Here is a 26236-nt window from a genome sequence, read left to right as displayed (position 1 = left end):
GTTTGATAATTCATTCATTCTCGGTTTCATCTCATTGGATTCGCATAGGATTACCTTACAGTGGGTGAGAATAAAATACTCTGGGGAATCTCACACTATCTGGATTCAAGTTTCTTGAGTTATCAACAGGTTGAGTTATCAACAGGGTGACTTTGGGCAACTCACTTCATTTGCACGAGCCTTGTTTTTTTCATTTGCAAAATTAAGGTCTAATAACACATGCCTTGAGAGCTATTATTGGAATGAAATAAGATAATACGTGGAAAGCAATTCAGCATAGTTTCTTCTATTAAAGGATTAATAAATGCAAAGTGCCACTATTAATACTGAAACAACCCTGTACATAACTGCACAATTCTACAAATAGGCAACAAAGGTTCAGACAGATTATGTCAATCCCCAGAGTCACACAGCTAGCAAATATCAGCACTGTCACATACTTCCAGAAGTGTACATGCAGTGAAAACATGAAACAGGTTTTCTCATGGTCTGTGCCAAGTGGTAATGATCATTTTTTATGATCTCTATGTAAGTTAACTCATTGCTGCAGGAGTTATAAAAGCTTAAAAATCATTTTTCCTTCTATTATAAAATCTGCTGATGAATGAAGATGGAAAAAAAATTCAGTAGACTTTGCTGACCAGTCAAAGCACATGGTTATCAAAATATCACAGAGGTAAATTTCTATTATAACCAAAATCTCCTTATTACAAAAAGAGATCAAATCCTAGTTACCTTATGCCCAAACTCAAGTGATATTTGATAAAAAATTTTTTGAAAAACAATGGTTAAAACAGATTGTTGGAAGCTTAATGTAAAGGATCTGACCTACACTAAAATCCACTTGAATTTCCTATTACCCAAATCCATGGTGATTATTTGAATATGCGTGCAAGCCCTTCATCTGCATAATTAGTTCCAGTACCTCACAGAAGCAGATTGAGACCTAATCAAGGAGGTCAAGAGTTGGACAAGAGTGAGCTCAAGAGGAGAGGATGCTGTGTTAACCCCTGCTCTTAGGTACATCTTTATGTTCAGGAGCCACTGTGCTGTGAACAAAGAGATGGCCAAGGAGTGCAGAGAGGGCATGGGGAAAAAAGAGCTCTGGGCAGACAGTTGTGAATTTCTGAAACTATGAGGACTATAGCAAAGGATAGATAAGCCAAAAGGAACTAAAACCCTAGATCAAACCAGGAGAGGTGTTCTGCAAGGCCTGCGGTGCCTGTTAGACTCCAACAACAAATGGAAGACCCAAAGCCAGACCACTAGAAAGAGAAGAGTGCAAACAGAGAGCACAGAGCAGGCAAGATCAGAGAAAAGCCACTACACAGGGAGATCACAGCTGGGCCACCAAAGCACGCCAGTACAGACTTCTGAACCAACCACAGCAACAGAGTAGCGAAGTGTCTCAGAGAAAATCGTGTCCTGCAAACAGCATGCAGATGGTCCTCCCTAAGTAAGTAGCTAAGTCAAGGCTAAACAGTCAGCCAAAGAAATTATTCTGTCTGTGAACCATGTCCTTTCACTTTCACTAGTGGACAGGCCCTGTTCTGGGATGGTTATGTGATTGTCTCTAGCAGAGGAACAGGGTCTTGGAGAATTGGAAAGATAACATGCTTGGGTGAGCTGTAGTCATGGAACTGCTTTCCAGCAAATCAGTCATGCTGCAGGCTACTTAGGAGCTCTCCAGGAGATGTTGAAGACCTCAAGGCATCCAGCATACAAGAGTCTCTCAAAGAGATCAGGGAGCACATTCCTTGTGGGGTTGTGAAGGAAGAGATTTCTGGGTGGAACATTGGGTTAGACAGCATCAAAGGCAGTAGCAGCAACTAAATCAGACCATTTCTAGCCTGAAAAGTCCTTCCTGACAAGGAAAGAGTTGCCAATATCATATCAAATAAGATCATTGACTCACTTTTCTGCCAAAGTCCAAAGTATCTTGGACATCCTAAACCACAAAATCATAAGGGTATTATAACAAGCATTTATATGTTTCTTCAGATACATAGATCCCGCTATTTGTTACAACTCATTTAAAATTTGTAAAAATCTTTCTTAACAAGCTATAAAATGACTTTATACATACTATATGAATTCTTTGAGCATCTTTTCCTTTACATCGCAAATACACCAGATGCCCCAGAAATTATCACGTTAGGAAATGAATTCAAGCTAAATGATAGCCTTCCAAAAAGAAAAAAAATAATGAATTGATTCATTTCTACCAACAGTTTTATAAGTTAGTAATGAGTAAAATTTCAATATGTACTCCAGTTTAGCACAATTTCATATTCTGTTATATTGATTTATAATCCACAACCTATCACCTCTGGGTAAAAATGGCACCCAGCACATTTGCCCATAAATATGTATGCACCTACCTATATATACTCATACTTTTATAAGTACTTTGTCACATACATTTACACAATCATGTTCACCCACATACCACCTACACAGAAGCTCATGCACATGCACAAGCACTCAAGTATATGTATACTTGTACTTTCACACACAATCATGAAACTTATGCATATTCATACCCACATGTACACTCACACAGTTAAAACACATATAAGCACATCTAATGCACACAGATGTACACTGACAGATGCATATATCTATACATCTAGGAAGTGCTATGCATAAATGAGCCACTTTTACTAACTTCACAAGTAACACCATGAGTTAAGAACTGCTAGCTCCATTGTACTGATGAGGAAGTTGAAGGCATTGTAGTGAAAGAACTTGTCCCATGTTACACGGTTAGTGAGTAGGAGGATACGAACAGCTGTTGGTAGAATTTGAAACAAAAGAACTTGCTGAGTCTGTGACCTTTTAAGGATTTCACTAATTATACCATCATCTTTTTAGTTAGCCAAACTCAACACATTTCTTTGAAATACTTTTTCACTTAATTTTTTGAACTGTGCATATTTTGTGGCAAATGTAATCCACATGCTTGTGATTCATTTACACCAAAATACTGCACATATTGTTTCTTAAATAGTATTTGATGTCAAAAGAAGGCTTTTGAATTTTTCAGTGACATTTTGCAAGCTTTGCATTTTATTGAAAACAGGCTAAAACATTGTCCTAAGTTTATGAATATTTGGAGTTATGGTTAAGACTTTTTCCTGTCCTGTCATTTTGATGATTGTTTGTTGTACATATTAAGTTATTTCAATAACGACTAGCTTAGTTCTTGTAAGTCCCCACTGTTTTGAGTGTTGCTACTTTAGCGAATGCCACACTTAATTACCTTAAAAATAATTCCATACTAAGTGGGGTGTGGTGGGGTGTAATAATAGCTACTTAGGGGGCTGAAGCAGGAGGATGACAAGTTCCAGTCCAGCCTGGGGAACTTAATGGGACTCTATTTCAAAATAAAAAAATAAAAAGGGCTGGTGATTTAGCTCAGTGGTAAAACAACCCTATATTCGATTCTCAGTATTGCAAAAGATATTATGCCTACACTGATTTGTTTGTTTTCTAGTAGGCTAGATATACTGACAATATAAATTTAAACAATTGAAATCGGCCAGAAATTATAAGAACATTAAAATCTCCACCATTTTAGTGATAAATCCTCTGAAAATATAAATGGAGTTCATGCAAGACAGTCAATAACTTTTGAACACAGGTGGGTGGGGGACTGGATGTGGATGTTTTTGCTTCATAACCAAAGCTTCCAAAAGCACCACAGATGAGTTCTAAACAGATCCCTAGTGTTCTTCTGTGGGCTAAGGAGAACTAGACAGCCATCTGAGATTAGTATTATTAGCATCCTGTTTTGTTGGGAGCCGCGTCTGTGATAGCTCGCCTTGCGCGGCGGACGTGCAGCCTGTGGTAAAGAGCAAAGCCTGAGGTAGATTACCCCTCCCATCGAATATGTTAGTTTCCTGCTTACCGCGTAAACAACCCGCTCAACAATATAGTCTGCCTGGCAACTGATGATGTTAGCCAATCAGCTTGCCTTGCTTACTTTAACATGATTGGACACTGTACCCGTATATATACCGGTGCCACCCCTGGGCGGAAGAAGAAGCCAGGTAGAAGCCCAGAAGTAAAAGCCCAAAAGGAGCCGCGGAGAGCGGACCGGTAGAGGCTTTGGGGCAGACTGAAGCACAAAAGGAGCCGCGGGGAGCGGACCAGAGGAGGCTTCAGCTGGGAGAACCCAGGGCAGGCTGTACGGAGAAGGAAAATAAAAAGAAAAGGTTGTCCACTACCAGACTTTGTCGTGTGTCCTTCCTGCCGGCCGGGAGCGGACATCGACATTTGGAGGCCCGCCCGGGGACTGATCACCCCCGAGACGTGGAAGTGGACAACGCTCCAGTACAGAGCTGCGAGACAGGTGAGTTGGGGATAAGCCTGGGCTCTGGGTGGCGCGCACCTACAGGGCTTTTAGACTCCCCTCAGGCTCACGCGTAAGTGGCGGATTCCTTGGGCCTCACGCGGTGAGTAACATATTAAAAGATGGGAAACATGTTAGGTAGCAACACTAAGAGCGAGGGTGGTTGTGGAGAAAGCTCTCAAGAGCTTACAAAAGTACGCAGGGTATCTGAGCAGGCCCAGTCAGGGAGCTCCCGAGAGGGGTCCGTCAAGGGGAACAAGGATGCTAAGGAGGAGGACGGGGCTCTAGCCTCGGAGTCGTCTGACTCCGAGGACGAGGGAAAGTTGAATGGCAAGGAGGCCAAAGAGACCAGCTGTCAGGAGCCTAAGTCGCTCAATAAGGAGTCGCAGGGTTCTTTTCCAGCGTTGCCCCGCGAATTGCGCTCTGCTCAACCTGGTCTGCGGAGGAGTAGAGAGCTCCTGAGCGCTCCCCGGCGCGAGAGGGAGGCAATCCCTCGCCACGAGGCGGCCGCCTGGGAGCTCCCTCCCCTTTCGCCAGAACAGGAAGTGATGCACGGGCCCCCATTTTCCGCCCAATCACGGCCGCTGTCTTATGCTCCGCCGCCGGCGGGTCGGTATTTTTACAGGCGGCTTTGGCAGGGGGGATGCTTGTCTCATGAGGTACATCCACCTGGGATAGATAGTGGCCCCTACGGGATATTTCCTGTTCAAGTAGCTATGGGCCAGGGACGCAATGTATGGGAGCCTTTTGAGATAAAGCAGATTAGAGAACTTAAAAATGCAGTTACAACCTTTGGGCCGACTGCGCCTTACACCATTGCCATGCTGGAGAATCTGTCTTCTGGGCCCCTCACCCCCGCGGACTGGATTCAGCTGGCAAAGGCGTGTCTGCCCTCGGGTAGTTACCTGGATTGGCGAGCCTGGTACACAGAGTTCTCTGCCGAGCAGGCTGAGAAAAACGCCGGTCGAGGAAATGGGAGCTGGGGATTTAGCTTAGCGGCATAAGCGCCTGCCTTGTAAGCAGGCAATCGCCAGTTCGATCCCTGGTACCAATAAAAAAAAAAAAAAAAAAAAAACGAAAAAGATAAAAATAAAAAATAAAAAACAAAAAGGGGGAGTAAGCCAAGGCCTGCCTCCAAAGGCGCGGTTATCTATGGCATGACAATGGATGGGCCCGGATCCGGTAATCAGCTGGAACCGAGGCGCGGTTTGTGTTTTCCCACAGGAACCGGGACGAGAACCACTGTGGATACCGGAGAGACTGACACGGGCAACAAAGCCCTCGACTGAAGATCAGACCTGCCCTACTGGAGATCCATCACAGACCAACCAATAAGATGAATAGAAATAGCGGTAGCCCGAAATGGACAAGAAGATCCTCAGGCATATGCATGGCTTGCTCAATTGGCCCACGACCGAGTCTAGATATGGCGGGCATCCCTCATTCTCCTCCATAAGGTGACAATACACAGCAGGGTAGGTGAGTCAATGACGGGTAAGAGCGTGCCTCCCCAGCACGACTCGACCTAAGCCAGGCCCTACCCCATCCTGCACGTAAGCCGCTGGACTGTTAGATGCTGCCCAGGTCTAAATTTCTCTCCGAGGGGATTTCTTTACGGAGAGGAAATGAGTGCAAGCTTGTGTGCATCCAGGTTCCGTCCAGTTTGTGCCTGGCCCTAGAAAAAGGACGAGGGCCTCAGGGCCTTGGCAGACCATGGCATGGCCAACCAGGGTCTAAGCCAAGGACCTACGGTGGACCTACACATAGGGCATAAGCCTCTGCACCCAGTCCAGGAAGGGCTACGATGCGCACATTCATAAAAAATAAAATAGGGGGAGATGTTGGGAGCCGCGTCTGTGATAGCTCGCCTTGCGCGGCGGACGTGCGGCCTGTGGTAAAGAGCAAAGCCTGAGGTAGATTACCCCTCCCATCGAATATGTTAGTTTCCTGCTTACCGCGTAAACAACCCGCTCAACAATATAGTCTGCCTGGCAACTGATGATGTTAGCCAATCAGCTTGCCTTGCTTACTTTAACATGATTGGACACTGTACCCGTATATATACCGGTGCCACCCCTGGGCGGAAGAAGAAGCCAGGTAGAAGCCCAGAAGTAAAAGCCCAAAAGGAGCCGCGGAGAGCGGACCGGTAGAGGCTTTGGGGCAGACTGAAGCACAAAAGGAGCCGCGGGGAGCGGACCAGAGGAGGCTTCAGCTGGGAGAACCCAGGGCAGGCTGTACGGAGAAGGAAAATAAAAAGAAAAGGTTGTCCACTACCAGACTTTGTCGTGTGTCCTTCCTGCCGGCCGGGAGCGGACATCGACACTGTTTCTTCTGTATGTTTCTTTTTTTGAGAATACTTAAGAGACCAAATAAAGTCCACCACATCAGAATCATGCTTCAGTCTTTGAGGCAGCTCACTTGTAATAGGAACAGACCAGCTTCGAACTTTTCCTAAATCCAGTGAAAAACAATTTATAGAGAACGCTCTGATGGGTTTTGTTTTGAGGCAGAATACTAAACAATATTTACTGAAATTTCTCCAACAAGGACTCCTTTGAATAGAATGAACAAGTGGTAATAAAACCCAGTGTTTACAAACTGTAAGTCTCATAGAAACTATGCTATGAAGAAAATATGTATTAATGTCAATGCTGTTCTCCTTATGATTATCATTAATGCTATCTCCATTTTTTAAATGAGCAACCTGAAATCTAGAGTTGCTCGAGACTAGCCTAGTTAGCAGAACACAAGTAAGACGAACAGGTGACCAAAATATAAGTATCTAAGGAGAATATCAGTCTCCCGGGCTGACAGAAGACTGAGGCAAAAGCAAGTCGGCTCTGAAGTTAATGAGGAATGAAAGAAACACAGTGAAAGCACCACCCTCATTTTACTGCCTGAAGCTTTCACCTATCCTTGACCATTCCTCTCCAGCCTGATGTCCAAACCCAGGCTCCACTCTCCTCAGTTTTCTTTCTCAGTTTTGCTTGCTTGCTTATTTTTGCTCTCTCATTTCAGATAGGCAGTTCATGGGAAATAAGTGTTATTTTCTTGGCCTACAGATCAAGTTTAGATGGCCAATTGGATTCCAAAATTTCAAATGTCAAGGTATCCCTATAATGAGATCAGATATGGCACCTCTATTTGTAGAACCATTGAGAAATAAATAGGATTTCAGGACCTGATTTTGTTCTGCAATGACTGGGCTTATACCCTCTCCTAGAATCAGTTTTATTATCAGAAAAATGGTAGTGCTGTCTTTCCAGTTTCTAATGAGGATTAAATGAATTTCTGTATGTAAAAGTACCTAATAAGATCCATGTGCAAAATTAGGGCTCATGACAAAAGTTGGGGGCAGGGAATCTGCCTCAAAGATCACATCAAATGCAACATGGATATCAAACCTTCAAATTCAAATCTACTTTGCAGAATGGCTTTATGGCAGTTTCATAAGGATTTGTTCATTTTGGACAAATCAGCAGACAGAGGAGCATAAATGATTTGCCCAGGCTTCAGGCAGTAGGGAAAACATGCCATAAATTGTAGAGCAAGTGCCATACTGCCCCATTGCTAACCAACACACACACACACACACACACACACACACACACACACACACACACATAAACACACACATATGTTTTACCACGGTCACATGAAAATGCCTACCAAATTGCGCTTAGTCCAATGAGTAAAGCAGCTTTAAGAAGTGAGAATTCTTGCTTTTTAGGGCTTGTGTAAAACTTAAAGGTCCTGGATCTAAAATGCTTACTACAGTGTTTAGCAACAATGGCATTCACAAATGGTAGCTATTAGTACCAGTGTTTTCTGTGACTCAAGACTGTGGAAATATTTTAGTTTCTAAATCTGAACAGAGTGTGAACTTTACCTAAAGTTCTAGAGTTCTGGGGGGTTTTAATTGTCTTTGCCAAATGAGAAGAGTAAAATAAATATGGCAAGGTCCTAAAAAGCCAGAATCATATTTTTCAGCATTGTATGATCTCTCTTTTTTGGTACTTACCCCAGGGTATTGAGTGAAATAGGAACTCAGCACTGTTAATGGATGAATCAATAGAATGATACATATCCAAGTGTCTATAAGAACCTGGTTATAGCTTCTGGTCAACAATAAGGATCTTCTTCTACTGTTAGCACTGCCTTTGACCTGAGCTGTAATAGAAACTGCTTAACAGATGTTAGCAAAATCCACTGGAAAGTTCCTCACGTCCTCCAGGATGAATATCTGCCCACTCCAGCTACTTTACCCACCCATGGGCTTCACCTCTCACTAGCCCTTAATCTACAATGCTTCCCTTTTCTTTCACTCATCTCCTCCAGTAGAAATCTTACCCCTCAAGCCTCAGCACAAATACCACTTCTTCCATGAAGCCTTCTTTGATCTCCCCATCTGGAAATGATTGTCCTCTCCTTTGAACACCACTGCCCTTTGTACTTCTCTGTTGGCACTTCTCCTATTCCACCTTATATTAGAATTGTAATCCTGCCTCGGCTCCCCTGCTAGTCCATGAACGCTTTGAGGCATACAACAGACTGAAAATACTTTTAGTCTCCCCAGAAGTACCTAGCACTGCCTAGTTCTTTGGTCCAGGGTATACTTATATGAATCAGTGAATCCAAGCTGAGTGTTGTAGTACATGATTTTAAAAGTTGGCAAGCCAACAAAAAATGGCTTGACATGAAATACCTGAAAGGATAAAGCTCTGTAATAAAACAAGGCTTGGTTCATGACCATGTTTCCTTGTCAGAAATGTCATTTTAATCCAAACAGTGTCTAAAGCAGGATGTCAGGTAAAGAGCATCTTAAAAGAAAAAAAAAATACTAATGTTTATTAAATCCCATATAAAATAATATGCATTTATAAAAATAATTAAACCCTACTAACTTTTAAAATGATTATATCAGCATTTCAGTGGATGGTGCTCAATACACTCAGAATGCTTAATTTCAGCCTTGACAGAATTTATCCATCACTTTAAACATGTTTGTCACTAAAAAGTTTCAGAGTCAGCTGGTTTGACCCTCTTTGACTTAAGCTCCCATGATTACTACCTGGTGGGTTTGTGGTCCAAGCTGACTGACGATTGTGGCCGTAAAAATGGTCTTTATAAACAGAAACCAAGTCCATGTAAATATAGTCCTGGCATCAGGTTGCATACATAAATACTTAACTTAAGAACGCCTAGGCTGCTTAACCATTAGCATATAAAAGACCTGCCTATTCTAATACAAAATCGCTCATTTGCTCCTGATATTTTTTTTTTTACCTCTGTATAAATGGGTGCTTTCCAGAAAATTTAAGTTGACCTCAGTATGACTTCATCAGATAGGTCTTTACAGACAGAGTGCACCTCACAACCAGTCTAAGCTTTGGGCAAGACTGAGACAAAATACATGACATCCAACCTTAAAGGAGGAAAAGATTATCTCACAGTTTGTGGAAGTTATAGGCCATAATTAGCTGGCTCTAAGGCAGGGTGGAATAGCAGAAGGGCAACAGTTCAAGGTGGCAGAAGACAGAAAAAGCAGCAAGAGCAAAATGAGGGGAGAGCAAGCCTCTTTCCCTCCCTCATATTGTAAGCAGGCTATGCCACTCCAAGGCAGGTGTAGCACTCATACCATCTCCCTACTCACTTCTTGCACAGTATGAGGGTGTTTACAATGTGAGGACCCTGGCTGAACCACTTAGTTAAACTTCTAAACTTCTCAACTTGACACAATGTATCAACCATTATAGCACATCTATTCAAAACTTTTCTGTTCAGTGTCCCTAGTTTTCAAGACTGCACTTGGCGGGATTTCTGTGGGTGATAATGGGTTAATTCAATTAGCTCGTGTGTTATCAGTAGGCAACCAAATGCTGCAACCAATGAAATGCACAAGCACATGGTATACAGACACTGATGCATTTAAATTCCCAATAACATGCTAGTTTCATGAGTACCTGATTCCCAGAAAACCTTAAGAATGGGTGTTAATGGGAGGAACATCAACCATACAGTAGGAAATAGCCAGGCTTTTTCTTTTCTATCTAATTTAAAAGTCTTCAGTTCTAGTTAAAATGGCTGCAAGATTAATGGTAACTGGCAAGATTAATCTTCCCTAATATGCAAAGAAATCTGGTGAAGATAGAAATTAAAAGACAAATAGGTCAGATACAGGCCATTAAAAAATGAAGCAAACCTAGGTATAGTTCTACAAGGAAATGTATACCTTAGTGTTCCAAAAGAGAGCTACAAGCATCTTTATAGCAGACTTCTTCACAAGTTTTCTGAACTAGAAACAATCCTAATGACTATTAAATGTTAAGTAGACAAATAAAATGCAAAATACTATATAGCTATGTGGATGAATTAAATTCATGTCCAATAGTATTCATGCATTGCACAAAAGCAAGATTGAGAAAGGAAACCACTATGAAAGAAAAAGTACTATATTGTTCCATTTGTACACAGTATAAACCCAGGATAAACCAATCTATGGTGTTTTATGTAAGTGAGGAGTACTTAGCCTTGGAAGGGAGAGGTAGTGACTAAAGAAATCTAGGTGCTGTTTGGGTTATATTTCTTGATTTGCCTTCTAGTTACACAGTTATTTCAGCCTTTGAAATTTCATCACATGTATAGTATGCTTATCACTTTTCTTTATGCTATACTTTATTAATAGCAGTAAAAAATACTGCATAAATAATACTTACTGGGACAGATAGGAATGGAGCAAAATAGAGGAATAAATCATTACATTTCTTGGAATATAGGGAAGAAAAATATTTAAAAAGAAGAGAGAGCTAGACAAAGAATTATTCTTGCAATTGTAACATTCTTTCAGGGTGTATTTCTTAACAACTGACATATGACAGGCATCATTCTAAATACTTGGGACACATCTCTGTAGAAAACAGCCACCACCATGACAGTCACATTCTAAATGGAGACATAGCACATCAGCATTTAGTAAGGGTAACCTTTGAAAGGGAATGTACAGGAACCTCCCATATCTCAACCCTCTTTATCATGGTTTTACTTTATGCCATTCATAGCTTTGGCAAGACACCGAAAGGAATAGCAAACTCACAGTAACCTGTCATCCTTCTGAGAAGTTTTCAGGTGATTTGACTCTGAGCAGTAAGGTTCTGAATGAAATCCAAGAAATTGCGGGTTGCATGCTATGTTCCGAGTCCAGCTTAAAGGGCATGCTGTGGTCTCTTAAACTGCCTGAGAAACAGGCTTTGCCCTCCTCCTGCTGGACGCCTCTCACTCTGGCACCTGTCATCCATTAGGAGCCCCCCTACTGGGATCTTTCATCATTGAAAATATATGATGATTTTCATTACCGCCTAGGCTAATTGGTAGTGAGTATTCCTTTAAAATATATTCCCCTAAATAGTGGGCTTTGGATTTGCTTTGAAGTTTCTAACACCAACACAGTTGGACTAAAACCATAGATACTAATCACAAAAATGGAAAAATCCAGTGCAGGAAGAATCACCACCATGGCTCTTTCCTTATTATAGATAGTTTGGCCATAAGCTCACGTATAAAAAGAAACCATACAGCCAGAAATTAGCTAAACCACCCCATGGCTGTTTCTGGTAGTGGGCTGGGTGGGCCCACTGAGTTTACACATCTCTTTGTAAAATTACCATCTAAAAGGAAGTGTTTGATGTGTTCAGTTTGCTTTCCAAGCCAGGAGGAGCAACGCTGGATTTTTAAAAATTAAACAAAAAGTGTGGGATTTTAACATTTGAAATAATACACCAAATTTAATATAATGAATACTAATTTTTCTGGGATATAATAAATACTCACTTTTCAGGGAAATAAAAATGCAATATTTTCCTCTTATTTCTTATTGGCATTTGACCTAAAAAAAAACTGTTCCCATTGAGACAAGAAAATATTATGAAACTCCTTAAGCAAACTTTTCTGTTTCTCCTTGGTCCTCTTTGACTGTACTTGTATTATAAATAAAATCATATATAAGTGTACTTTTCACTGTTGCTGTGCACTTGGATATGTGTTGTGTGTGTGTGTGTGTGTGTGTGTAATTAAAACATGTCTGGAATGTACTGTCATGCTTTCAAGCATAAGGATTTTAAGTTAGATTGTTGAACTGAGCTCATTTCTTAAGATCATAATACAGAAGTTAGAAATGAATGGTGTAAGACAGATGTGTATAGAAAAGTTCATTTATGAAAAGGCATCAAATTCAGAAAATAAAAATAAATGAATGGAGTCTCTTAAAAAGATTATAGGAGAGAATTTGCGGATAGCTTTTTTCACTGTAGATTGATAGTGTCTCAGTAGGTCTGCTTTACAATTGATTTTTTAAGCATAAATTTGTTCTGAGACATAGATTCATTGTAACCAATCACACAAGTGTGTAAGAAAATATTATGAAACATGAAATCAGGAGTGTGGAGCATGATTTATGTAAGGAGGAAAATATACTGAAATTTCTATTAATGTTTACACTTTACTTTTCTCTCAAATGTTTGCAGTTCCATGGTAGGTACTTGTTGCAGTTTAGATCTAAAATGTTCCCCCAGAAGTCTCATGTCTTCAAAGATGGAGTTTTAAAAAGGTAACAGGATCATGGAGGCACCATATTCATCAATGGATTCATTTATTGATCTGTTCATTGCTGAATGTGCTCTTAGGAGATGGGCCTGGTTGGAAGAAGTCTGGGGAGTGACTTGGGAGAGTGTTTTCTTGTCCCTGGCTCCTCCGTTTTCTTTTTCCCTGCTCTCATGGGTTGAACAGCTTTCCAATGCCATGCCATTCTGCCATGATGTACTTAGGTTGGAGCCATGGACTGAAACCTCTGAAACCATGAGCCAAATAAGATTTTCCTCCTTTAAGATGCAGGTGTCAAAGATTTTGTTTCAGTTATGGGAAAGTGCTTGATACAGGCATATAAATTCTACAAGAATAAGAATCACATCATTTTCTTCACCACTGGATCCTAGTACCTACAACAAAACCCATCATAATAGTAGGTGTTCAGTAAATGGGCTGAATGAATCAATAAATGAACATACTACATTTTAGGCACAAGGTCATTGACTAGCTGCCTCTCACAGATATATTTTTCACATTGGCATTCACATAGCTTAATCAGGGTTTTTTAACTATTTTCCCCACCATCAGCAGCAGTAATATCACCTGTGAGCTTGTTAGAAATGCAAATCCTTAGGCCTTTCAAACCTATTGAATCAGAGACTCTAGGACTTGAAGCCCTTCATCCTGTGTTTTAAAAGGTCTTCCAGGGGACTCTGATATACTGCAAGTTTGAGATAAACTGGTCCATGTAATCTCCTGATATACTAAAATCATTGTATTATTTTAGGCACTTAGGGTCGTGGTTTTGAACTTGCTAAGTGATTAACTCACATAAAATTCATACATTTTAATGGATTTCTTAATCTATTGAGATTGAGAAAAGGAGTAAAGAGTCAGATTGTCTTCTATAACCTACTCAGGCTCCTGGTGTTTACAAGCCACCCAGTAAGTTTTCATGAAAGTCATTTGAATATAATCTATTTCTTTGGTGTTTCTATGTGTAGTATATAGGAAATATAATCTAGCTATTAAACGCATGAGTCTTGGAGTCACATTCATCATACTTTGCTTTCATCATTGGTTTTCTTTGGCTTCTGGGGATGGAAACCAGGTCTTTGCACAACCTGAGTGCTTGCTCTACCACTGAGTTACACTGACCCAATTTTGAACCCCTTTTATGCTACTAGCTAGTTGTGGGACCTTGGGCACATTGCTTAAACCTTTCTGAGCCTCACTTTCTCATCTCCACAACAGGGATAATTATAACCATACTCTTCAGTATTGTTAAAAGGACAAATAAGAAAAATGCATGCGAAGAGCTTAATATACTGCCTTGTACATAGTAATTGCTTAGTAATGGCAGCTATTATTATTATTATGATGATTATTAGCATAATCATCATTACCACCATCATCATCATCTGTTCTCAAGTAGGATGGATTACTCAGTTGGACACAGATTTGGCATAAATTTAAAACTGGTAGGGAAAATTTTTTAGTATTCAAAGATCATAGTGCCCATGAAAAATGTGTTTTCTTTGAGTGTTATGTCAACATTCTCAAGGCTCTTGAATGTGACTTTGGGGCATGGCCTAAAGAAATTTTTCTTAGGGCTTTCCTGATAAGATTTCCAATCTAACGAGTTCTTTTAGATGCATTTGTCTACAGTAGATTTTCCTTTGGCGTTGTAAAAGCACATCAGAACACAATACCATCTCTGAAACAAATTCTCCTACATATAGCAGAGGAGGAAGCGGAAGGCTGTGCTGATAAAATCCTGGCTGCCTCACTCCTCTTAGGCTAGATGTTTCCCTAATTCCTATGACTCTGGTCGGGACAATGGAAATCTTGCTTACTCTTCAAATTTAGGAATTGGAAAATAATATAGTACATTAATCAATATTCCTTTCCAGATTAAAAAAAAAGATACCCTCTAGGGAAGCAGTGGCACCCCCTTTTCCAGATGTCTCCTAAGAATCACAGCAGAGCCCTGTGACCCTCCCCTTCCAGTCAAGGAGCCAGGGAAAGTGGCCACACCTGGAGTGAGTTTGGGTGGCGGTGTCCCATGCAAATTCTCCTTTCAAGTCATTTTCAGAATTTCAATGCTGTCAACTTGTATTAACAATTCTCCATATTTCTGTCATTGCGTGGAAAGGAGGAAACCATCTCCCTGGTGGATTTCTCAGCAGAAATGCATGAGAATATTACTGCCTTGCCATTTTTGAAGTAAACTACACTTCAGGACATGAAACAAAGGTAACTCTTAACATCTGCCAATATGTTTTCACTCCTTATATCAAAGAAAGTGAAATCACCACAAATGGAAAAGAAAGAAATCAGGCTTTATAATTTATTCAATTAGAAGATGTGAAACTCTGGCCAAAGTCATCTTAGGAAAGCCAAGTGTGATTGACACACACAAATGCTTTCAGGAAGAAGTACCTGAACTACAAGAGCCTTTTAGATCCCTTTTGCAAACCCTCGGGCCTAGGCAAGCTCCACAGATACTGCAGCAAACGCTGGTGACTTGAAGAAAGCTCCCTAGCTACAGGAGCAAGAGCCTGGGGACTTTGGGTCTCAAGTTCACCCTCATGTAGAAAGAGTTACAGAAATTATCTATTTTTTAAACAAAATGTATTCTTGTCTTTTGTGAGTCTACAAAAATAAAGCCTATTTAAAATTCCATGCTCGTGTAGATGTGGCCTTGGGGAAGACCCATTAGACACAGATGATTAATGCTCCCCTCAGAAACTTATTTGCTTCTTCAACTGATTGCTCATATAGAATCTTACTTACCAAGTGCTTAAGTATTTAAGTGCCTTATCATTCTTGGAAATCACCACTCACAGCCTGTCTTAGAGACTGAGGAGAGGTGTAGTCAGTGTTTCCTAAAAGGGTAAAGCAGCACAAGCGCTCTCCAACTCTGCCCTACAACACTGTCTTCACGTACCCTCCTGAAAACAAAAACAGCCCTGAAATAATATTCCTCAGATTATTAGTCCCTGCAGTACAGGTACCCGCAAGACATCAAAATACTCAGCATTCTAAAATACATAGAATCTAATTCTTACAAATCATTATTAATCTTGCTTGCCACTAGGAGGGGAATGAGAGGGGAATGAATTGTTAATGGGTTGTAATATCTAAATGTCTGCTAGACATCTCCCTTTGGATATCTTCTGGCACAGAGAATTTAAGACGTTACAGACTAAAATCATTATTTTTACCTGAACTTCTGCACCAGGGGTTTGGCACCTGAATTTCCTGTTAAGATCTGTACCCTATTCTAAACCTTAAGGCAGTTGTGGCAAATCTTTCAGAGCCCAAGTTCCCAAACTGAACCCCAAAACTCACTTACTTATTTCAAAATGTGAATACTGCAGTGAAACCTGAATACTGAGATTTTAGTTTAGGGGAGGAAAAAGCTCTACGTTAACATCTTTTATCTTAAAAACACAGTAACATGCCTGCCATAGGTTTACCACCACCGCCTTAGAAGCAGTCTAGGCAATTCCCTAAACCTCTTAAAACGCATCCTATCATTTGCCAAAACCTCTTGATAAATACGACTACATTCAAACTCCTCAACCTCCTTCTAATATCTCCCTTACCTCCCATTCTTCAGAGCATCCCCTTGTTCAGGCCACCTGCACCCCATCCCACAGTGCTGAGCAGCCTCTCCACTGACCCCAGCTTCCCATTTTCTTCCCCTGTAATCAGCCCTCCACATTCCCAATGAGAGAGCTTTCTAAAAACACATGCTTGATCATGTCACTAAAAGCCTTAAAGAATTATAGGTGAGAGGATAAAAGCTGAGTGGGGCTATCAGAACTCATGCTTTAGTACTCAAAATGAACAATTATCTTGATTTTAAGTATGGCCAAGTCATTTTCCTTAAGAATTATGACTATTAGAGTGGAATTCTTTTTTCTGGAGGTTTTAGGCAAGATTATTGTATCTATGTTAAGGCCTAAACCACATTATGTCAGGAAGGCACTCTAGGTAGTTTATTTCTAGGAATTTTGTTGGACAGGTTTATACAAACATACAGTGGTAAATTCTGTTATTTGTGCAACATTTGCTGAGCATTTCCTGGGTGCCAGATGCTGTGCTATTCCCTGGTGCACAGAAATGCATAGAACACAGTCCTCATTTTCATGAAAAATTAATCTTTCTGAAATCAAAAGTTCTCAGTAACTACCATCAATACTATAAAATCCAAATGCCCCATTAGGAAATACAATGAAACTAACAGTTGTTGGATATTACTCTGAGCAAGGATATTACAGGTCCTGTCTCAAGAAATCTTCCCTGATCATGGCAGCTGCCCCTTACCAGCTCCACAATCATGAGGGACAGAGTTCATGGTGTCATCTTGGAAGCAGACAGGCTGAGTCTGCTACACTGCCTGCACCTTGATCTTGGACTTTGCAGCCTTCAGGACTGCTCTCCTCAACTGTCAATGGGGGAAATGATAGCATCCACCTTGTAACAAAACCCTAAGGAAGAAGTGGATCCCTGGTGTGAAATGCTACTTTTACAGTGCACGTCTGGGTCATGTCAGTGTTAAAGCATTCATAACTACTATTTTTATGCTGCAAGGTTCTTTGTCAAGGTGTTTCTCTTCTAAAATGGAAATGTATTCCTCTGTAGAAATCCATGAAACTCTATCCATGGTGTTTGGTACAGATTTCCCCAGGGAGAGTATGGCATAAAGACACTCCGAAGGGAGGCCTCAAGCTGAGCCAGTCTCGTCCCACTAGACTTCCAGCTAGGAAGTCCTAATCTCCCAGAAGTCCCTGAAGGTCACCAGCATACCTACAAGAGTTCAAGAGAAACCCTTCAATTGATAGCAGCTCCCATTGGCTCCATACCGTCCCCTGCAAGGAGAGACTGGGCATGACGCTGTAGGCTGTGAAATCACGCTGCAATGCCATAATTGACTCTTACCAGTGAGCATGAAGAGTCACATTAGTATTTAAAATCATCCAAACAGCTGAATGCTATGATTACACTAAATCAACCTAATTTTTAAATCACTGGAGTAAACCCTCATTGGATGTTAGCATACAAACTTGAAAGAATTCCATAAAAGAGACCAAGCAACTTGGGTACCACATTGAGCTTACACATCCTGTCACTGACACATTCATCTGCCTTTTCTTTGAGGCTAATGCACTGGGTGCTATGGAGTTGGATGATCTTGTTCTGTAAGGTAAGATTTTCAAACAGTCCTTGTGTATAACTCACTCCTTCCGCAAGTATTTACTGTTACATGCCTGGCACATCTCTTATTGCTGGAAGTACAGTGGTGAATACCAGTTTTGGGCCTCATGGAGCTTATCTTGCAGGGGTCTTAGATACACAACTGGCACACAAATAAATATATAATCTAGAATGTTATTGGGAAAAATCAAGTAGTGTGTGAGGATGAAGGGGTAGCTCAGAACTTTGTGACCGAAGGTAGCCCCCACTATGTAATCTAAAGAAAATGCACTAGCCAGAGGAAATGGCCCAGACAAAGGCTGGGAGGAGGAAGAAAAGCACCGGATGTTCAAAGATCAACCCAGAGGAGAATAAATTGAACAACAACTGATAAGAAGTGGGGTGAAATAGTAACAAGTGGTCAAGTAAGGGAGGACCTTATATTCTGGGGGTGATGGGAGAGCTGTGAGAGGATTTAGAGGAGTAATAGAATGAACTTTTTTATTGTAATGGAGTTTTTGTTATGTTTAAGTGTGGTAAAATATATGTAACAAGAATGACTACCTTAAACATTAAGTGTACAGTTCAGTGACATTCAGTACATGCACAAAGTTGTACAATCATCATCACCACCCATCTCTAAAGCTTTATCTCCTTTGCAAGGTGAAAGTTTATAAGTCATAAAGAGTAACTCCCCATTCCATTCCCTCCATTTCCCCCATTTTCTGAGAACTCCCATTACATTTTATATCTGTAAGAATTTGGGACAGAACCTCATATAAGTCATCCCTATCCTTTTATAAGTGACTTAGTTCACTCAACACAATGTTGACAAGGTTCATCCATGGTGTACCATGTGACAGAATTTCCTTCCTTTTTAAGGCTTAACAATAGTTTGTTGTATGCATTTGCCACATTCTGTTAATCCATTCATCTTTCTGTAGACATCTGGATCATTTCCATCCCTTAGCTACTATAAATAATGATGTAATCAACGTGGATACAAAATGGTTTTCATTTTTAAAGGATCATTCTTCTTACTGTGCTGAGATAGGAGAATAGATGTCAAGACTGTAGCCTGGAAGCCAGTTAGGCTAGGTGAGAAATGTTGGTAGTGGTAAAGATACCAAGGCATCATCAAACTATAATTTATCTTGAAATAAAGCCTAGCAATCTGGGAGGAAGCAGGGGACACTTTTCTGTGCTTTCCGTCCACACTGGTGGCATCTAACTTAATGAGATTCACTTCCCTCAACTTCCTATAGAATGTCAGTGCTGTGGTTCAAATGTTTGTGCTCCAAATTTGCCTTTTGGAAACTGAATTCTCTGGGCAATAGGGTTGAGAAGTGGCACTTCATGGGAGAAATTTAGGTCATAAGCACTCAGGCCTCATGAGTGGATTAATGCTGTTATAAAAAAGGCTTATGGAGCAGTGCCCAGTACTGTGTGCCCTTCTGGTCACAGCACTTGACAAATGCTTGGAGAATGAACACAACCAAACATGTTTATATCTTGAATAAAGTAAAACAAAAATGTTACAGAATGAGGGATTTCCCAGCATATAACCTTGTGGTCATTATTTTGAATATGCAGTGGCCTCTCTGGTTTTCTCCCTGGTTGTCACATTTGTTCAGGCCAGACCAGTTTGCCATATGACAGCATGCCACAGAGTTGAGGTATCAGGTCATTGACCACCAGTCAGAAGGGCTTGATTGGGCCATCCATGGTGATTTTAGGACAGAGAAGCCACAAAATGAGAAATCTCTTCGTGTCTTATCTATTCTGGTCATGGCCATACTGTAAAAAGATGTGCAACATTCTGAAAGCATCAACTGTTTGGCATCTGTTTTAGGGAAGTTCACAAGCACATTCTCAATGACAAAAGTAGTGTGTTATTCTCTTTATTTTCTTGCCAGAAAAATGTATTCGGAAATATAGGCTGTTTGGGTGGGGTCACATTAAACTAGAAATACATATAAAATTTATAGATTCTGAGATCAAGAAGGGGCCCAGCGAGATGAGGAAAACAGGAGACAGACAGATAAGGACACAAGTCTATAGACAACTTGCATTATTACAGTTTACACTGCATTGGGAGGGGATACCAGGGATCGAACTCATAACCTTGCCCTTGCCAGACAGGTGCTTAGGGCACTGAGCTAAATCCCCAGCTACACTGCATATTTCTTAGGGCAGTATCCTAGCACTCAAATTGTATATGTGATTCTGCATCTTTGAGGAATATGCTAGGAGACTCTTGGAGTTGTTACAAACTCTAGCGATAACAGGAATGTCAGGGGCCTCAATTTAAGAGCGTGAGAGCTAACTCCTCCTGTACCAATTGATAACTGATGTGACTGTCCATCTATCAGTAAATTATAGCATCTAGCTTTTTGTGCTTTGTGTTGTATTTTAAATCTAATTAATTTAGTGACCAAGCAACTCTATAAGGTAGGTGCTGTTATTTTCACCACTTTACCAATGGAAAAAAAACTGAAGTTTGGAAAGTGAGACAGTTGGTAATAAAGCTCAGAATTTTTAGAGGCCATGGAGTGCCCTAAACTACTGTACCATGCTGCATGGGGAAGCAATAATATAAAAATCCTGTATCTTTACTAAGTGGATAGAAAACTAGAACTACATGTAGCCAGTAGAGGAGCACTGTGCATATCTCAGAGTTATCACAGAAGCTGGCTCCTGCGAGAATACACAGCGTCTCACAGAGCTTCACAGAATCCAGCAACACATGTGTCACAGGCTCACAACTACTGACCTAGGAGCATGTGAAGAGCCCTCAGATAGAACCCCATGCATTTAACTAATGCTTTTCCACAGAGAAAAGGGTTCACTGGCCATCTACCCCCAACGCAGAATATAAGCCTTTTAAACAGTACCTGTGCCTTTTCATAGATGGATGTACCCACCAATACTTTTAAACATTTATTAGTACATGTTTGTAGTAAATGCATTTTATAGGCATCTTGGGAAGTCGGTACATGTACCTAACACAGTTTGTTTCTTTTTAAATCCTCTGCCTCTCTCCCCCACCCTCTTCCTCTAGTGCCCTCCTTTCATTATTGTTGATATTGTTAATCTTAGATCATGGTTATGGCACATAATGTCTCAGTTCATTGACGTTATTAGGACCTTGTACCCAGCACATCTTCATTCTACCTACTTCCGCATCTTCTCCCCCTCATTCCTTGTCCACGGTTCTCTGCACCCCTTCCCATCTGCAAGATATCTATCCCCTTGTCTCAGTCTATCCTTCCTTTGTTTTTCTCTTAGCTTGTACATTGCCTTCCACAGATGACAGATATCATATGGTATTTCAGTTTGTGAGTCTGATTTATTTCACTCAACACTGTATTTTCTATGTGCATTCATTTTCCTGCAAATGTCTCAAATATGTCCTTCTTTATAGCGGAATAGTCTTGCAATATATATATATATATATATATATATATATATATATATATAACAAATTTTTATCCAATTGTCTGTTGAGAGATATATAAGCTGTTTGCAGGATTTAGCTATTATGAATTTTGCTGCTGTAAACACTGGCACGCATGTATCACTATAGTATGATGTCTTTAGTTCTTTAGTGTCTTTAGTACTGCTGCTTCATATGGTAGTTCTAATTTCAGTTTTTTTGAGAATTTTCCATACTAATTCCCACAGTGACTGTACTAGTTGACACTCCCACCAATAATGTAGGGGAGTTCTTTTATGATTTCTTAATGACTGCCATTCTGTATGGGTTAGGATGGAATCTTACCATTGTTTTAATTTGCATCTCCCTAATGGCCAAAGATGTTGAACATTTTTTCACATATTTGTTGGTCATTTGGACTTCTTTCTCTACAATGTGTCTGCTCATTTCATTTGCCCATTTTGTGACTGTACCTCCATTCTTAAAACATACCCGGCATAGAGAAAGTACTCAGGAAATATTTGTTGAATTGAACCACTCAGTAGTGAGTGTATGACACAGCTCAGTTCATGTCCTAAGCTACAACCTATAGGATTCCAAGTTCCTCAGTCTTCAAACACACAGGTAGGAGTCTGACCTCCCAATCCCCTCTGTGGCAGTCATTGGTGTTGTTCAGTAAATATTCCACACTTCCTGCTCCCCAGCACAAGGCAGTATTGTATTTTCCCTCCTCTTTGGAAGGTAGGTACTACACTAACTTGCCTTTACAAGTAGAATGTGACCAGAAGCTTTAGGAACTTTTCCACCGGCTGGGAAATCACAGGAGCATAATGCTGCATCTTCCCACATCCTGCCAGTCCAAGCAAGGGCTGAATGGGGAAGAGCAGCACACCCATAATAGGCACACAGCCTATGGTTTAAGCAAGAAATCGAATTGTGTCTCAAGCATCTGACACTTGGGGATTGTTACTTCAGCCTGACACAGACTTGCCTGAATGACATATCACATCATTTGCAGAAAAAATGAAAACCAAACTAATCTTTAGATCAAGTTCCCCTTTGCCAAGAATTCCTTGAAGTCATTAATGGATGCCTGAAATTTATAAATTTGTGCTGCTGGTCATTTGTCACCTCTAGATTTAGACTGCTCTTCCAAAATTCTCGGACAGTGACAGCCTGCCTTCATGTAACCATCTTTCTCTAGGCTGCTTTCATTTCATTCAAACCATGTCACAGAAAATGACAACAGAGTTAAAACCAAACTATCCAGTTTAATAAGATTTTACTGAAGGCATGGTGATGACGGAGGGAAACTGCAGTCCAGAAAACATCCCAACATCGATTATGCATTTCCAAATTGCCTAGGTTCCACCAGCCAGCTCTGTCCACAAGGCCATGCTGAAGGGCTGGACAGACTCCCATGGAAGAGGATGTCTTTAGTCTTGGTCACGTAGCCAGAGTTAATTCCCAGCCTTCTCCTTCAAGGCCCAAATACAGAAGGAAAGCTATTCCTTCCTCCAGTGAAGACCATCATAATCTCTGCAAACATTCAACTCTGATACTCAGGAAGGCCACCATGGACTCTCTTCCATGTGGCCCATAAGCCCTTCATATTTAGACCCTTTCAATTCTAGGACAAAATCTGACCTCAAACTTTGTAGAATCAAAGGCCTATTGAAGTGATTTTCCTAGAAGAAAAGAGCAGTATTTTCTCAGTGATGAATTCTCAAAAGTAATTACTAAAGCCATTGACAGCTTTAAATAACATCTTCCTCCTGGTTCTGCTTAGTCCTTTTTATGGAGCTTGCTTTTTTCTCTATATACATTCCCAGAGCTCTTGTTCCTTGTAGTGTTACCCTTGACTACATAAGTATCATGTGCTAATCATCTGTCCTACCAACAGTGTCTGGTGATCTCAACTTCAATGTGACAGCCATGTATCTACTACCACTATTTGAGAAAAGGCAGATTCAGGCAGGGATTAAGGGTATAGGTTCTGGAGCCAGATATCCTGACACAAAGCAGGTGCTAGGTATTTGCTATTACTCTAATATTTCTGCAATGACTTGGTCACACATCTGGTTCCCTTTTTAGAGGTCTGATAATGAATGGAAATCTTTAATGGTCAGGGACAGAACTAGCTTCGGTGTTAAGCACCCACCTGAATTGAGTAGGAAAGCTAAGACCAGCATCATACCTAAAAAGGGAGGCCTGGCCTCGGAAGTCAGGCAAGAGATCAAAAACTACAGGGAAAACCAGCACAGAAAATAGAATCCAAGGTAACTTTAGGACATGGAACCTTGACATGCCCAGGATGGCTGTACTTGTCAGTAAGATGTGATCTGAGAGGGCAGAGCCAGGTTGACCACACTACATTCCTTATAAGACCTCACATAAGCTGTTCTCCCCACCTTGGCATCCTAGAGCTCTAAATATTAGTCCCATAAGTCAGCATTTTCCAAAATGTGCTCTAGGGAAACAGAAAGTCTTGAGGAAGTTAATAGGTATATCAGGAAACCAATTTGGAAATTGTAGCATTAAACAAAGCTTAACACATGTTTCCCTATGGAAGGATGGCTCAAAGGCTGTTACTATGCAGTGTGAATCTCCAGGACCGAGGCACAGTCTGCTGTGTCACTGTGAACACACTTGAGAAGAAACCTTTTAAGCTTCATCCCTTCCTGCCATAGCATCTACAAAGCATTTTGGACTCGTTTGTGATAAGAGGCCATGGAGGTTTGATATAGGTTTATGTCACATAGTACCTAATCACACTCTTAAGCATAAAACAGCAAAATAGGGACAGAAGAGGATGCAAAGAATTTTTCCTAACCAGATGGTTGATAAGGGGGAAGCAGGAGAGAACACCATGCCATTTTGGAGTTTTTGAGAGGCAAAGAAGGGGAGGCTAGGGAGGGTATGAATCAGACAGAGCAAATTCACCCCTGAGAAGGAAGCATGTCTGGTTCCCTGCAGGATTAGCCATTGCCAGAGCACTTGTTCTGTGACAGGCACGAATCAGTGTGCTTCGGTGCATAGTAGTTTGTTGAACTCTCCCAACAAACTCATAAGATAGGTCTTAGGGTTCTTAACTTTGCAGCTTAAGAAACTGATGTTGATGTTCAAAGGAATTTGAGGTTCAAAGAGGCTGCTTAAATTCCAAATTCACTCAGTTAGTTTGCAGAGATCGGATTCAAGCTTAAATTGCACTGATTCCAAATTCTGTAGTCTCTGCAATCTCCTGTGGAACACGGGGCCTCAATAACACAACCTCCTGTGGAACATGGGGCCTGTGTTCAGTATGTTCTGGCCCCAGCCTTGGGACACACGCCTATATACTAAGAGAGAAACATGCTAATGAACAACTCAAACAGTTATGCTCACTGTTTGTCCCAGGTACAGTAAGTGGTATGCTTTGGATACAAAACGTCTCCCATACACTGATGTGTGGAAGGCTTGGTCCCTGGGGAAGCGATGTTTAGAAGTGGGGTTTTTGGGATGTGATATAATCGTGACAGTTCGAACTCACTTTGACAGCACCTATACTAAAATTAGAATCATGACAGCTTTCACTTCATTGATAGGATTCAGAGTTTAATAGCATTACTGGCAGGCAATGGAAACTTAGGAGGTAGAGTCTAATTAAAGGGAATGGATAATGGGGGCATGACCTTGAGGACTGTGTCTTTTCCCCAATCTGTCTCCCTTTCTCTGTCTCTGTCTCTGTCTCTGTCTCTGTCTCTGTCTCTGTCTCTCTGTCTCTCTGTCTCTCTCTCCTCACCTCTGGTAACCATAAAATGAACAGCTTTCTAGCTTTGTTCTGCCACATGCTCCCCACCATGATGGTCTGCTTACTCGGGGCCCACAGCAATGGAACCAGTCAACAAGGACTAAATCCTCCGAAACCATGAGGGCTTTATATTGTTTATTTTGCATGTTTTGTCACAGTGACACAGAGCTGACCAACACAGTAGGCATGAAAGGAAGAAGACATGATGTCAGTTTGGGATGGGGGGTGGAGGGCTGATTAGAAAGACATTGAGTAGCATTGAACTGAATTTTTATAGAATTCACCAAGAGCACATAATAGCTAGTTGGTGATTGGCGGGTGGGACTGAATTCTCAACACAGGAAACAGTGTCTATATGGGAATTTTCATAAAAAGTTTAAGATGAAAAAACAAACTTCTGTTCAAAAAATAAAGGAGGGGAGAGTTATATCATAGTTGCTGATAGTTCTATTTCAGAAGTTCAGAGACCTGACCGCCAAAGGAAAAGACAAACAGACTCGAGCAATAAAACAAAACAAAACAAAAAAATAAACCAAAGGCATTGCTAATCTGCCATCTGCACCAACGATATAGGAAAATAAACGAGAGCAAAGCAAAGCAAAGCAAAACATAACAAAAACGCCTTAAACAAAAAAGTCCTCTTTTGAGACAGGAGGAAAGCTCTGTCTCCCAAAGCCTTGTCTGTTTTCCCGTGTTTATCCTGTGGTGTGACGGGGACCTCGGAGTTCTGCTGGGGGCCTGTACCTTTTTATACCTCATGGCTTAATCTGTCTCCCTCACTTCCCAGAGTCAGCCAGGAATCGGCATACAATGCCAAGGCTCAGTTTCAGCAGTGTGGCGCCCACCTCCCAAGCCACAACATCTTAGCTCA

The 26236-nt window shown here is 41.0% G+C and overlaps 1 long non-coding RNA gene across 1 annotated transcript; it reads left to right on the top strand.

Moving 5' to 3' along the window:
* The first annotated feature begins 3801 nt into the window (after positions 1-3801).
* Positions 3802-6627, top strand: LOC134475508 (uncharacterized). The gene is made up of 2 exons (XR_010046682.1): positions 3802-4354; positions 5579-6627. It is a non-coding gene; the product is annotated as an uncharacterized LOC134475508 (long non-coding RNA).
* The last annotated feature ends 19609 nt before the right edge of the window (positions 6628-26236 follow it).

Source organism: Cavia porcellus, unplaced genomic scaffold (assembly GCF_034190915.1).
Source record: "Cavia porcellus strain 051 isolate PalLab524CR breed Dunkin Hartley unplaced genomic scaffold, mCavPor4.1 scaffold_3, whole genome shotgun sequence".
Classification (NCBI taxonomy): Eukaryota; Metazoa; Chordata; class Mammalia; order Rodentia; family Caviidae; genus Cavia; species Cavia porcellus.
This window is presented reverse-complemented; position numbering and strand designations above follow the sequence as displayed.